General features: G+C 38.1%; 1 long non-coding RNA gene across 3 annotated transcripts in view; it reads right to left on the minus strand.

Annotated features, from left to right (window-relative positions):
- The window catches only part of LOC134756522 (uncharacterized), a 96,777-nt gene that overhangs the window by 79,844 nt on the left and 3,211 nt on the right, over positions 1 to 13,722 (minus strand). For all 3 annotated transcript variants that reach the window (XR_010129257.1, XR_010129258.1, XR_010129256.1), the window contains exon 2: positions 11,843 to 11,923. This is a non-coding gene — a long non-coding RNA (uncharacterized lncRNA). The remainder of the gene's footprint in view (positions 1 to 11,842; positions 11,924 to 13,722) is intronic.

Consider the following 13,722-nt stretch of genomic DNA (forward strand, 5'->3'; position numbering starts at 1 on the left):
AAAATAAACAAGTGACTGGCCATCTTCATGTGAGCCTTTGGAAGGCAGAGTATGACTACTGCAAGAGAAATCAAGAAGGAGATTGTTCAGTTATGATATATTTAAAAAGGCTTTTTATACACATCATGGTTGTAATTCTATAACTGAGTCATTTGGTGTCTGCTGGTGATTCATAACTTACTGGATATTCTGGTTAAAATGTCAACATCGCTTAGAATGAAAATGCAGAGGTATCAAAAAATCAAATGTAATATTTTGGGGGAAATCAGCAGACCATTACTCTGTGACCAAGCTCTGTTAAGTGAGCATTATCTCATGGTGTTTTTGCAGAATCAGTCTTGGTATATGAGAGTGTGATTAATATTGTGCACTATGAAAGCTAATGCTCTGTATTTTTGTTCATGGCTCTATAACCACAGATTTTTTTTAAAATTAACATGCAACACATACAGGGAGGAATTTTAAAGGACACTTACACGTTGAGAAGCAACTTTATTATATGGCTTTATGGAGTTCTATGTTTGTTTTCTTTCACTGGGTGTCAGAAAATCTTGTTGATATTAGAAGCCTACAGCTGAGTTTTAAAAAAATCAACACAAGGATTTGAAAATCCAGCTATGTTCTCTTTTGCTTTTCAATTTCCCACCAGAATTCCCTGTAAATTTTATGGTTCATACAGCAGGAGGGAAGTCAGGTGGTTCTTTTCACCATTCTGCAACAGTCCCAATGGAGGAGGGTCCTGGACATAGACTCAAAGGTTATTTTAGTAAATCTGTAACTCACTGACTTTAGCAAATTTGCCCTTAATCTCTGTGTCTCATATTCTGACTTGTATCCTCCTATTTTCTAGAACATTTATGAACTTAATGTGATGATAGATTATCCAGAAAGTGTTTTGACTTCTTAGGAAAAACAGTATTATCTATGTAGTGAGTTGAATGGTGGCTCCCCAAAAAACACCTCTAACTGGACCACCTAGAACCTGTGATGAGACTTTCTTTGTAAGATGAGATCATGCTGGATTCTTTGGTGGGTCCTACACTCAATGACAAGTATCCTTATAAGAGACAGAAGAGGCAGGGACACAGAAGAGAAGTCCACGTGAAAATGGAGGCAGAGATTCGAGTTATCCAGCCACAAGCCAAGGAAACCCTGGAGTCACCAGAAGCTGGGAGAGGCAAGGAAGGATTCCCTTCTGGAGCTTTTGGAGGGAATGTGGCCCTGCTGACACCTTAATTTCACTCTGTCCTCCAAAACTGTGAAGAAAAAAACATCTCTTGTTTTAAGCCACCAAGTTTGTGGTAATTTGTTACAGCAACTACAGAAAACTAATACACTTTGATTTGAAGTACTCATTGCTATCTGACCTTAAATCAATGATCAAGCACAGGAAAGTTATTTATGAAAAGTTATATAGGTACTAGTATATATAGTATATAAGGGGGCGGGCGCAGTGGCTCACGCCTGTAATCCCAGCACTTTGGGAGGCCGAGGCGGGAGGAATGCTTGAGACCAAGAGTTCATGACCAGTCTGGGTAACATGGCAAAACCCTGTCTTCATAAAAAATACAAAAATTAGCTGGGCATGGTGGCATGCACCTGTAGTCCCAGCTACTCAGGAGGCTGAGGTGGGAGGATCACTTGAGCCCAGGAAGTTGAGCTGCAGTGAGCCATGATTGCGCCACTGCACTCCAGCCTGGGCAACAGGAATGAGACCCTGTCTCAAAAAAGAAAAGAAAAGAAAAGAAAAAGTGGTGTGATTTATGACAGATTCTCAGCTGGGGGCAATTTTGTCCCCCAAGAGACATTTGGCAATATCTAGAGGCATTTTTCTTGTCACAATATAGGGGGATGTGCTACTAGCATCTGGTGGCTAAAGCCAGGGATGCTCTAAACATCCCACAATGCATAGGGAAGTTCCCCTAAAACAAAGAATTATCCAGTCTATAAAGTCAATAGTGCTGAGGGTGAGAAATCCTTGTGCACGAGAAAGCCTATAGCACTGTGTGATTAAAACCTTAGCTCTGCCATGAATTTGTGAGCAAGACAATTTATCCTGGGAAGTAAACCTTTTGAAGCTTTAGTTTTCTCATCTGTAAAACACGTTGATACCTGCCAGGCCTTTTTAAAGTTTCAAAAAGATAATGTCGGTCAAGGAATTTTATACTTTAAGAATCCTTTAATAGTAACAACGTGCTTTCATTATTACTATTCCTATGTCTTTAATGCAAACAAAAGCAAATCTTTGATTTTTAGTTAATATCATAGGAAGTCCACAATAGCGAAGTTCACTGAGCCACAGGGGAGCCACTTTTATACTTTTATGGTTATTATCTCCAATAGAATAGTTCTCAGAAATTTCATGAGTATTATTGTTTAATGATGTTTTTCAGTGGCAAGGATACTCTGGAGGTACTCATAAAGTTTCTCTGGGGAGCTTATAGTTTATGTCAGATAAATAACAAAATCGAAGCCAAATGGAGAGTTGAAATTTTAAAGTAATATGCATGGTAAAAGCAGGGCTAGCACTATGTAGCCTTTACAGTGATTTTGGTATTTTTTTTCCTAATGGTTATTACAACAACCCCATGAAGCTAGTTGACAAGTGCCGTCTTCATTTGACTTAGGGGCAAACTGAAGCCCAGAGCAGCAAATGTGCTTAGACAGCAAATGGCAGGGCTATGATTAGAACTCAGATGTTCTCCTTGTTCCACTACGAGGTGTCTGCAAACACCAGCACATTGAAATAGGGTTTTAGTAATGATCACTGGAGTATGTCATGAAAAGTGAATATTTATTTGAAACTCAAAGGCAAAAATTCTTTGATAGGCATTTCTAGGAAGAAAATTTTAGTTATAATACAGAACGTGAGAATTAAACTTGTTTCAGAAGCAGGCTGGGAAAATTCCTATGATGCTCAAACCCAGGCCTTCATCTAAGAATTTTTATTGAACACCTAAAGTATAGAAAATAGTGTTCTAAATGCTGTAGGAAGGGCAGAGGGGAGAAGAAATAAACATGATGTGTAATTCAGAAGGGTTGTATACTAAGAAAAAGACAAATCTTTTAAATCAATTTATGCCAAAATGTAATGGCATATATTGATTATTGATTAGTGGCAAAGAAGGAATACATTAAAGCAGGGGTTCCCAACCCTCAGGCCTCAGACCGGTACTGGTTTGTGGTCTGTTAGGAACTGGGCCGCACAGCAGGTGAGCAGCAAGTGAGAGAGAGAGTGAAGCTTCACCTGTATTTCCAGTCGCTCCCCATCACTCACATTACCACCTGAGCTCTGCCTCCTGTCAGATGAGTTGTGGCATTAGCTCCTCACAGGAGCATGAATCCTATTGTGAACTATGCATGTGAGGGATCTAGTTTGCATACCGCTTATGAGAATCTAATGCCTGATGATCTGAAGTGAAACAGTTTCACCCCAAAACAGCCACTCTGCCACCATGCCCCACATGTCCGTGAGAAAATAGTCTTCCATGAAACTGGTCCCTGGTGCCAAAAAGGTTGGGGACTGCTGCATTAAAGAGACAATTTACCAAAAATAAGATTCATTCAATACTAGTCCATTGAGACAGTTCTTTAAAAAGTGAGGGGTTCTTTTTTGGTGAAACAAGTATGGAGAAGACATTGTATCCACTGATTCTATAATGGTGTGTGTGTGTATGTGTGTGCGTGTGAGTGTGTCTATAAGCAGCAGGTGTGACATAGCTGTACTTGTCTACATATCAATGAACATAGTTATTATTCTTGGAATAATGAAAACTTCTGGATGCTTCAGTCACTTTACAGACCATTTGAGTCCTTGCCTGATCTCTGGAAACTTCTTTGACATCTTCTAGTCAAGAAAGTGCCAATATCAAAACTTCCATAATAGATACAAGTAGCTTGAGATGATATTTTAGGGACCATAGTAAAACACTCTTAAATATTGTGTCAGCAGTGCTCTTGATGACACCAAAAAATATTGTATAAAAAATGATAGCAAATCTTAGTTTGAAAAGTTATTCAGAGAGTCAGATTCTAAATGTGAAATTTTGTTAATACTATAATCAATTACCTTTGCCTTTTTATATACGCATGTGGCTGATACACAACTAAACTCTACCTATAAGTTTGCAGCACTGTCAGTATTTAAAAAATTATAAATGACTAATAAAACATCATGTCATATTTGGTATTATTATTTCTTACTTAACAATACTCAAAATGATATATCTTAATAATATTATATGGCAATTTAAATTCAATGAATATATTTACCTCTTGTAATGCATGGAAGGATATATACCTCTACATATCAGCATATAGAAATGCTAATAATTATGATATTAGAGGCCCTAAGTTTTACAGTAGAGAAGTAGATTAATTTTTATATACATTTTATGATAATCCTTTTACTATAAAACGTATGTCTTATATGACTTAATTTTATATTTCTAATATCAGTTCATAATACAACTTTCATAAAGACATGCAATATATGCCTACATTAGAACTATGTTAACTTCTAAAACTGTTTTTGAGATAAATATTTACTTTCTTTAAATAAGAAGGATTATTTTAATTATTTTCAAAGGCAGGTACTCTAATCAACCAACATTATTCATGTCCTTAACTTGCTATAGGTCAGTTCATAATAAATTCGGCATTTGAAAGAAATTCTTTGAAATTAGATTTCAAAGATTAAATAATTTGATTAAAATTATTTTAATTAGATTACCACTTGACTGAAATAAACAACATATGTGTTAGAGTAGCAATAGCACTTAGGATGGTTAGTTTTACGTGTCAACTTGACTGGGTCATAGGGTACCCAGATATTTGGTCAAACATTATTCTGGGTGTGTTTGTGAGGATGTTACTGAATTAGGTTAGCATTTGAGTTGGTAAACTGACTAAAGCAGATTGTTCCCCCTAATGTGTGTGGCCCTCATCCAATCAGTTGAAGGCCTGATCCAACAAAAAGGTGGAGGGAACTCCTCCTCCCCGGCTGCTTGAGATGGAACATTGGCCTTTTCCTGCCTTGACCTTGAACTGAAACATACTCTGCTTGGGGCTCCAGCCTGCCAGCTTTTAGACCATCAGCTCTCCAAGGTTCCCAGTTTGCTGACTGCAGATCTTGGAACTGCTCAGCTTCCATAATCATGTGAGCCATGCATATATAAATATACAACCTATGGTTCTCTGGAGAACTCTACATCAAACCTTGATAATTCTTTTCTTTTTATTTTGGAGACAGGGGCTCGCTCTCACCCACGCTGTAGTGCAGTGGTGTGTTCACAGCTGACTATAGCCTCAACCTTCTGGGCTCCAGTGATCCTCCCACCTCAGCCTCCCAAGTAGCTGGGACTACAAGCGGGCACCACCATGCCTGACTAATTTTTAAAATTATTGTTTGTAGAGATGGAGTCTCACTATATTGCCCAGGCTGGTCTCAAACTGCTGGGCTCAAGTGATCCTCCTGCCTCAGCCTCCCAAAGTGCTGGGATTACAGGCCAACCTTGATCATTCTTTTTAGCCTCTCACTACTCAAAGTGTGACCCTGAACCGGCAGCATTGACCTCACCTGAGAGCTATTAGAAATGCAGAATCTCAGGCCCCACCCAAGACCTACTGAATCAGAATCTGCATTTTGACAAGATCCCCAGGTGACTTGCATGCACATTACACTTGAGAAGTACTTCTTTAGACTATTTTGAAGTCTTTGCCTATAATTTGTGTTACTAGAGTACAAAAGAACCTTATAATTATTTGACATTAATACTTCAAGGGAGGCACAATAGGGAGATTGTAACAAAGGTTTTTTTTTTTAGAATTTTGCATAATATTTGATGAATAATTTTGGAATGACAAGAGGAAAAAAATTACCTTTGAAATTTATATTCCTGGAAAATTTTAAGATTTACCAATTTCCAAATAATAATATACTACAATTGACATCTGGTTATTCTGTAGCAATAACAAGCAGATTTCTATAATTAACATTACAAATAAACCTTGTAGATACCACTGTGAACACCTTCAAACATTTTAACATTGATTAAGAGTGGATTGCACAACTGGCCTGTGATACACTGTGGCTAATAGTAATAGTAATATCTTGAATTTTCTCATGCAAAGAATAACATTAATATAGCACTTTAGAATTTTCAAATAAAGTTCACATACATCAATAGCCTATAAGATTCTTTCGATAAGCTTGTGAGATAGCTATAGGACATTTCTTCTGAAATACTTTTATAATTATTACTTTTCTTATATATTTACCTTTTTCAAGTCAGAAAAGCCAGTTTAAATTTAAATTTAATAAATATATTTTTTGATACTGGCTCAATTTTATTATTTTCAATTATTATTAGTACCACTCCTATTGCTCAAGCAAGACTAGATTTTGTTGTTGACTGAGTTTTCCTCTTATTTATATTTTTTGTGGCAAAGAAATCAAGCACTATTGCTTCTTTCCTTGGCACCCCACTTGCCTCCTTTCTGAGTGCAACAGGGAAATGGCCACTTGTGATTCATTTAACAGCCTCTGCTTTTTGTTTCTGAGGAAGTAACTCTACTTAGTTATCATCACCCAAAAGTGTCTTGCTGTTGGGCAGAGATGAAGTTGCTATTGTATCTGCATGTCTAAGGTAGGATTTAATTGTGAGAGAAGATGATATCCTATCACACTGAAATTTTATCTTGCCCAAGGGATATTTAGGCATGGGAGGTTAGCCAAGAGATATCAAGAGAGCAGCTGATGCAGCTGAGACTGGATCTCAGTCCTGGAGAATTGGGCTGCTGGTGCTTAGAGGAGTGAAGAGGACTACAGGGTACTTGTCTTTTGGTTTAGATAAGACAATATTTTACTCTGAATACAGGAAATAAACTGCCAGTTTTGAATATTGCATTATAATAACTTGGTGTATTTGAAAGACAGTAATGTAAGAAATGAGAAAATTGCTTTCTGTTAGTTATTCCACTTCACAGACACATTTATAGAATTTTCAGACAATGTGTTAAGAGGAAAGACAATTTGAGGGTATAGAAGTATCACTTCTATGAGATCAAACTTAAAACTGTTTTTACTATATTATGTGAACAACATCCAGTTGTTTTTTTTAAGATTTGAAATTTCCTGGTTGGGTTAAAAAAATAATTCATAAATGTAAGATTGGGTGAACAATTAGGCTGATTAGTCAAAATACGTACTTCTTTCTAAAACTAATTAACTGTTCACAAGAATATAATATAATGAAAAAGACTTTGTTTCTAAGAATTCAAAGCCATAAAAGTAAAGGGCAAAGAGACAAGGAGAGGTGATGTAGAAAAATGGACTCATTCCATGCATAATTAAACAAAATTAACTCTTTCATGAAGATTCAAGATTGCTAATTAATACTAAAACTTCAACTTTTCAACATTTGCCATTGCAATCACTTAGCTTCTATCATACTCCCTCTAATCTCTCTCTCAAGAGGTTTCTTTCTTCCTGCCTTCAAACAAGCAGTTTGCTCTATCTTGACACAAGAGAACAAAACAAAAAAAATTTCTAGCTAGGCCTCGCTATTCCCCCAAGACACCACTTTGTATTTATTGTGCACTCCTTTCCTGCCAAAATTTTCTTTCCAAAGTCACTGCCACACTCTTCGTTCTTAAAATATTTAACATAAGGAAAAGCACTGAGCATATAGCTGGTACTCAGATATTTGTACCTTTTTTCCTTGTATAAATTCCAAGGGTTTATTTTCAGAGTCTTTGGCTCCTTTGATCTCTCCATAGTAGTTAATACTCTTTACTTCCAGTTGAATTTCCCACTTCAGGTTTTCCATGGTTTCTCTCTGTTCAGATTTCTGTGTTACACTGGCATTTGTCTCCATTTGTAAGTCACACACCACACTGTTCTCTCTTTGACCACACTTGCCTCGACTTCTTTGATGACTTATCTTTTTCTTCCCACTCTTTCCCCTTGATGAGCTCATCCACAAGGCTACAACCCATGCTCTAAGATGCGAAAGACTCCCAACTCTGTATTGTAACTACTAATTTCCTTACCAAACAAAGTCAAATTGTTTGTTAGATATTTCCACTCAGATGTCCTACTGTTAGCACAAAACCAATATTTTTCAAATTCGATTAATTATATTTGATGCTAAACCAGCTGCATTAACTCCCACTTCCTCTTGGCATCAGTATTATTCTCATCACTTAAAGTCAAAACTCCTGTTTTTTGCTTGATTTTTTTCCCTTTTTTATTTTTTGGTTTATTAAGAAGCCTAATCAATCTCTAGATTCAGTAAGGCTTTTCTTAGAAAATGTCTCTAGTTGCTATTCCATCGTTTTCATAATTTCTATAGCCAACACAAATATTACAATCTTTTTCCATGTCTTTATGGATCACAATGATGCTCACTTGGCAAATAGGAGACACATTTCAATTTTATTAATCTGTGCATAGAAGAGTATCCCACTAGAGTTTAGCTTTTTTAAAAAAAATTTCTCTCAAGAGACGTGCCAAAAACTTGCTTTGGAATCAAAAAAGGTATCCTCAACCTTCATCATCCCCCAAAGATATAGGGGTTCTTTCATAGTAGGGTAAAACCACCTTTGGTTGACAGAGGCCTACATTCCTCAGAAGAGTAACAACCTTGTGTTTGGAGAATATAAAATGAAAAGCTCCCCAACAACCTGGGGAGGGAAAGGGAAAGTGGTCTCTGAGTGGCTCACACTGAACCAATCCAGACCCCAAAGAACTGAGAGCCAAGAGCTACAGCACTGGAAACTCAAGTAAGGGGTACCCTTGCCCTTGTGTTAGCACTGAGGGAACGGGCTCCTGCTTCCATGCTGAACGACCATAGCCTGGAGCTGGGTTATCAGGTCATTATTTCAGAAATGGGTTGGCATTGACTTTTGAGTGTTATAGAACCCAACTTCCATAGTTCCAACCACACAGTAACAAGAACCACAGTGTACTAGAGTCCAGTGTTCACCCTTATTGGATGTGCAAATTGGGCCTCGTGGATGCTGAGGGTTTTGGTTGATGAAAGGAGGGTTCTCAAGAAGAATATATGTGACTATCTACTAATAAAGATACTAGGGACTCAAGATATTATGGGGAAGGTGAATTTTTTTATTATTTATTTATTTATGTATTTATTATTATTATTTTTGAGACCAAGTCTCACTCTGTTGCCCAGGCTGGAGTGCAGTGGCGTGATCTTGGCTCACTGCAACCTCCACTTCCTGGGTTCAAGCAATTTTCGTGCCTCAGCCTCCTGAGTAGCTGGGACTACAGGCATGTGACACCACACCCGGCTAATTTTTGGACTTTTAGTAGAGATGAGGTTTCACCATGTTGCCCAGGCTGGTCTTGAATGCCTGACTTCAGGTGATCCACCCCCACTTTGGCCTCCCAAAGTGCTGGGATTACAGGCGTGAGCCACCACACCCGGCCAAGGCATTTTATACTAATTTCATATGTAAGCATACTATACTTTATAGGATATCACAGGTTTACTCAGGATAATCTCAGTTTAAACCTGTTATCCTGGTGTAATTTTGAATAGTTTTCTCTTTTTCTTCAATGGTGTCCTAGTTTGGGTGATGTATTATGTGATTTCCCTTCCTATAAATCCAAAATTCTGAGGTATTGGTTTGAGGAGGGGCCTCTTACCTCCCGTATGAATTAATATTGGGACTTTGGTCCTCAGACACACACAAAAACTATGCATTTTTTGAAATACTTGACCAATCAGCTTTCCCACAAAGACCACGGGCTGCCTAGTATGTCCATTTTTATATAAACTAGAGAAGAGAGTTGTAGGCTTCCTCTACCCCTTCACCTTCCCCTCAGTGGGCAGGATGTGCAATGTCTGCTCTGCTGTGCATATTCCACAGAAACAAGAGGGACAGGATAGTTCTTTAGTGAAGGAATAGAATTCAGGCTCACTAGCAAGACAAAGCTCAGTGAATCTCAGACACTGATCAATTGGAATAGCTTCTCTCTTTTGGGTGCATGCAAGAATGTTGCTTTTAACTCTTTTTTTTTTTTTTTTTAATAGGAGAGAAAACTCTTACATGGACAACTCCCAAAATGAATGGTGTGACTTCTTCAGCCTATGGTTTTCTAATTGGTATCTTTGTTCCCCACATATCTCTTCTTTAGTACATTTTACACTTGATCACTGCAAAACACAAACATGAATTCAGATTGAACTTTCAAGGCCCATTACTATCTGGACTGTGACTCTGAATTTAACCTCATCTTTTTAGTTTTTTCATGTCCAGGTCAAGTATTAACTTCCTTCATTACAGAGCAATCTCAAATGTAATGGGCAATATGAATGATCCTGGGATCCACTGAAAATGAAGATTCTGATCCACGGGTCTGGGTTGGGTCCAAGATTCTGCATTTCTAACCAGCTTCCAGGTGATGTATGTATTGCTGCTCCTCTGGGCCACATTTTTAGTATCAATACTCTGTAAGGCCTAGTTAAACGTCTCAAGCTCAGTTTAGACCTTATTCTTCAGGACGTCCAAATTAAGAGTTGCAAAATTGTCTTTGATTGTTCTTAATGACAGACTACTCATTTTGAAGCATATAATCTCTAGGAGTCCTATTTAAGTGTTTCATTATCATATGCTGTCATCCCATGTAGATAGAAACTCTTTTAGTGCAGGCATGGTTTTCTATAACTTTTGCAGTCTTCTGTAGTGGGGTTACACTGCCTTGCACGTGGTAGGTCAACAATAAATATTCTGATTATTCTTGAGAGGTGACTTCCAACTGTTCTATCACATGAGATCCTGAGATACATTTAAGTGTACAGTTTGGCAACAAGCAAATATTTTAAGCAAATTATAAAATATATTGAAGTTAGAAAATCTGACCCATCTGAAGAAAATACTTATTTAAATTATGAAGTTACAATGACAAAGCAAGAAGCAAAGTTCTTTGCATATTAAAGGTGTTATAAATCTCAATAGATTTCAAGAACTAGGTTAGGGAAGAATATGTATTATTGGTTTGATTATACTAGTTCTGGAAAACACACAAATCACAAAATTGTTGGTTATTATCCTGAAAATTATTTCTAAACTCGTTTATGTAAAATTCATTTATTGGCCACAAACATAATAAACTGTTATGGGTAGAGTATATCCTCACAGTGAGTTCCTATTAAAGAGTTCTGAAGCATTTCAAAAGATAGACGGTCTACAGAAATAACATGCTGTAAACACTCTTCAGAACTTTAAAACAGAGTTGGAAACCTCCCACAGACATCAGGATGTAACAGCCTGTAGAAAGGCTGGTGGAAATTTTAGGAAAATAAAGGAATAAAATGGTCATAAATCTTGACTAAAGACTTTGAATCTCAGTTTTCAAATGAATATATTGATTGAGTCATCTCTTAAAGTTCTCAAAGGAAGTCATATGTTCCTGAGTAAATTTTATGGATATAGATGTTTCAAAACATGTGCTTTGCCAAGGGTTTGCACTTGCCTTCAGTGGAGCAAATATATGTCTGCAATAACTTTAACCTTTTCCTCATGAAAATCTCATCATTTCTTTAGGATCTCATGGTTCAGGAAAGAAATTGAAAGGACCAAAGATTTTCTTACCTTTACCTCATTTTCTATGGGATTTTTATTCAATTTTGCTTCATTTTCAAATTAATGAAGTGTTATTTGGGCATTCCCCACTTATATTCTTTTTGGTAGCATTGTTAAGAAAGAAATGGTTCTTATACAGATGTTCTTAAGATGTGTCTTACTCTGTTTTGTGTTGTTATAACAGAATACCACAAACTGGGCCATTTATAAAAAATAGAAATTAAATTCTCACAGTTTTGGAGGATGGGAAGTCTAATATCAAGGTGGCAATATCTGGCAAGGGCCCTCTGGCTGCATCATCTCAGGCAGAAGGCTGAGGGGCAAGAGAACACAAGCGTGAGAGAGAAGAAAGGGGCCAAACTCATCCTTTTATCAGAAATCCCCTCCAATGATAATGAACATATTCCCTCAATAATGGCATTAGTTCATTGAGAAGGGCAGAGCCCTCTTGATCTAATCACCACTTAAAGGTCCCACCTGTTGACACTGTTGCACTGGGGATTAAGTTTCTAACACATAAACTTTGGGGGATACATTCGAATAATAGCATTCCATCCCTGGCCCCCAAAATTCATTTCCTTCTCACATGCAAAATACACTTATTCCACCTCAACAGCCCCAAAACCTTAATTCATTCCAGCATTAACTCAAAAGCCTATAGTCTGGAGTCTCATCTGAGTCAGATACGCGTGAGACTAAAGGCAAGATTCATCCTGAGGCAAATTTCTCTCCAGCTGTGAACCTGTGAAACTAACATTACATATGCTTCCAAAATACAATGGTGAAGCAGGCATAGGATAGACACTTACATTCCAAAAGGGAAAAATAGGCACAAAGAAAGGGGTAACTGGTCCCAAGTATACCTAAAACCTATTGGGGAAAATACTATTGTCTCAAAGATGGATAACAGTCTCCTTTGACCCCATGTCCTGCATCCTGGCACGCTAGGGCAGGGTTTGTACCCCAAGACCTCAGGCAGTCCTGCCCCTATGGCTTAGCTGGGCTCAGTTAATGCAGCAACCCTCATGGGCTGGAGTCTCATGCATGCAGCTCTCCCAGTCTGGAGTTGCAGATTGGCAGCTCTATAGTTCTGGGGTCTCTGAAGTGGCCTGTCTCCTACGGCTCCACAAGGCCTTGCCCTAGTGGGGACTTTCTGCAGTGGCTTTACCTCTGTGACAAGTTTCTGCCAAGACCCTCAGATTGTCTAATACATCCTTTGAAACCTAAGTGGAGGTCACTTTGGTGCCACAGCCTGCATAGTTGGCATGTTTGCAGAGTCAGCATCACGTGGACACTGACAAGGCTTACTGCTTGTGCCTTCTGGAGCTGCAGCATGAGCCACACTTGGCCTGCTTGGACCACAGCTGGGGTAACCAAAGGGAGTTGTGTCAGAATTCAGGGAGGAGAGTCCCAAAGTAGCATAGGGTAGCAAATGCTGAGGTCCCAAGACACCTCTCTGGAAACCTTGCCCTCCTAACTTGTCTCGAAGATCTCTGAAATGCCTTCAGGGTCATTCTCCCATTGTGTTGATGAATAGAACCTAGGTTTCTTCTATTCATATTAACCTCTTTAACAAAAGGTAGCTTGGTCATGGTCTCAGCATTCCCTCCCAAACATTCTTTTTCATTCTTTACATGGCCAGCCTGATAGTTTTCCAAATCTTTCTGTTCTGCTTCCATTTTAATTATAAATTCCATATTTCAATTTCTCTCTTTCCTCATTTTATTGTGCACGGCTACAAGAAGCCACACAGCACCTAGAACACTCTGCTGTTTAGACATTTCTTTGGCCAAATATCCCAGTTCATTGCTCTTAAGCTCTGCCTTCTACAAAGTCCTAGGACACAGACACAATTCTGCCAAATTCTTTACAACTATATTACAAGGAAGGCCTTTCCTCCAGTTTCCAATATGTCATTCCTCATTTATTTCTAAGATCTCATCTGAAAGGCTTTTACTCCCCATGTTTCTACTGGCATTCTAGTCATGACCACTTAATTAATCTCTAATAAATTTCGGAATTTCCTTACAGCTCTCCTATTCTGATCCCTCACTAGAATTGCCATTAACACTCCATTTACAGCAATCTAGGCTTTTTTCTAGCCTGCTCCTC

The sequence above is a fragment of the Gorilla gorilla genome, chromosome 10 (genome assembly GCF_029281585.2).
Source record: "Gorilla gorilla gorilla isolate KB3781 chromosome 10, NHGRI_mGorGor1-v2.1_pri, whole genome shotgun sequence".
NCBI classification, from domain to species: Eukaryota; Metazoa; Chordata; class Mammalia; order Primates; family Hominidae; genus Gorilla; species Gorilla gorilla.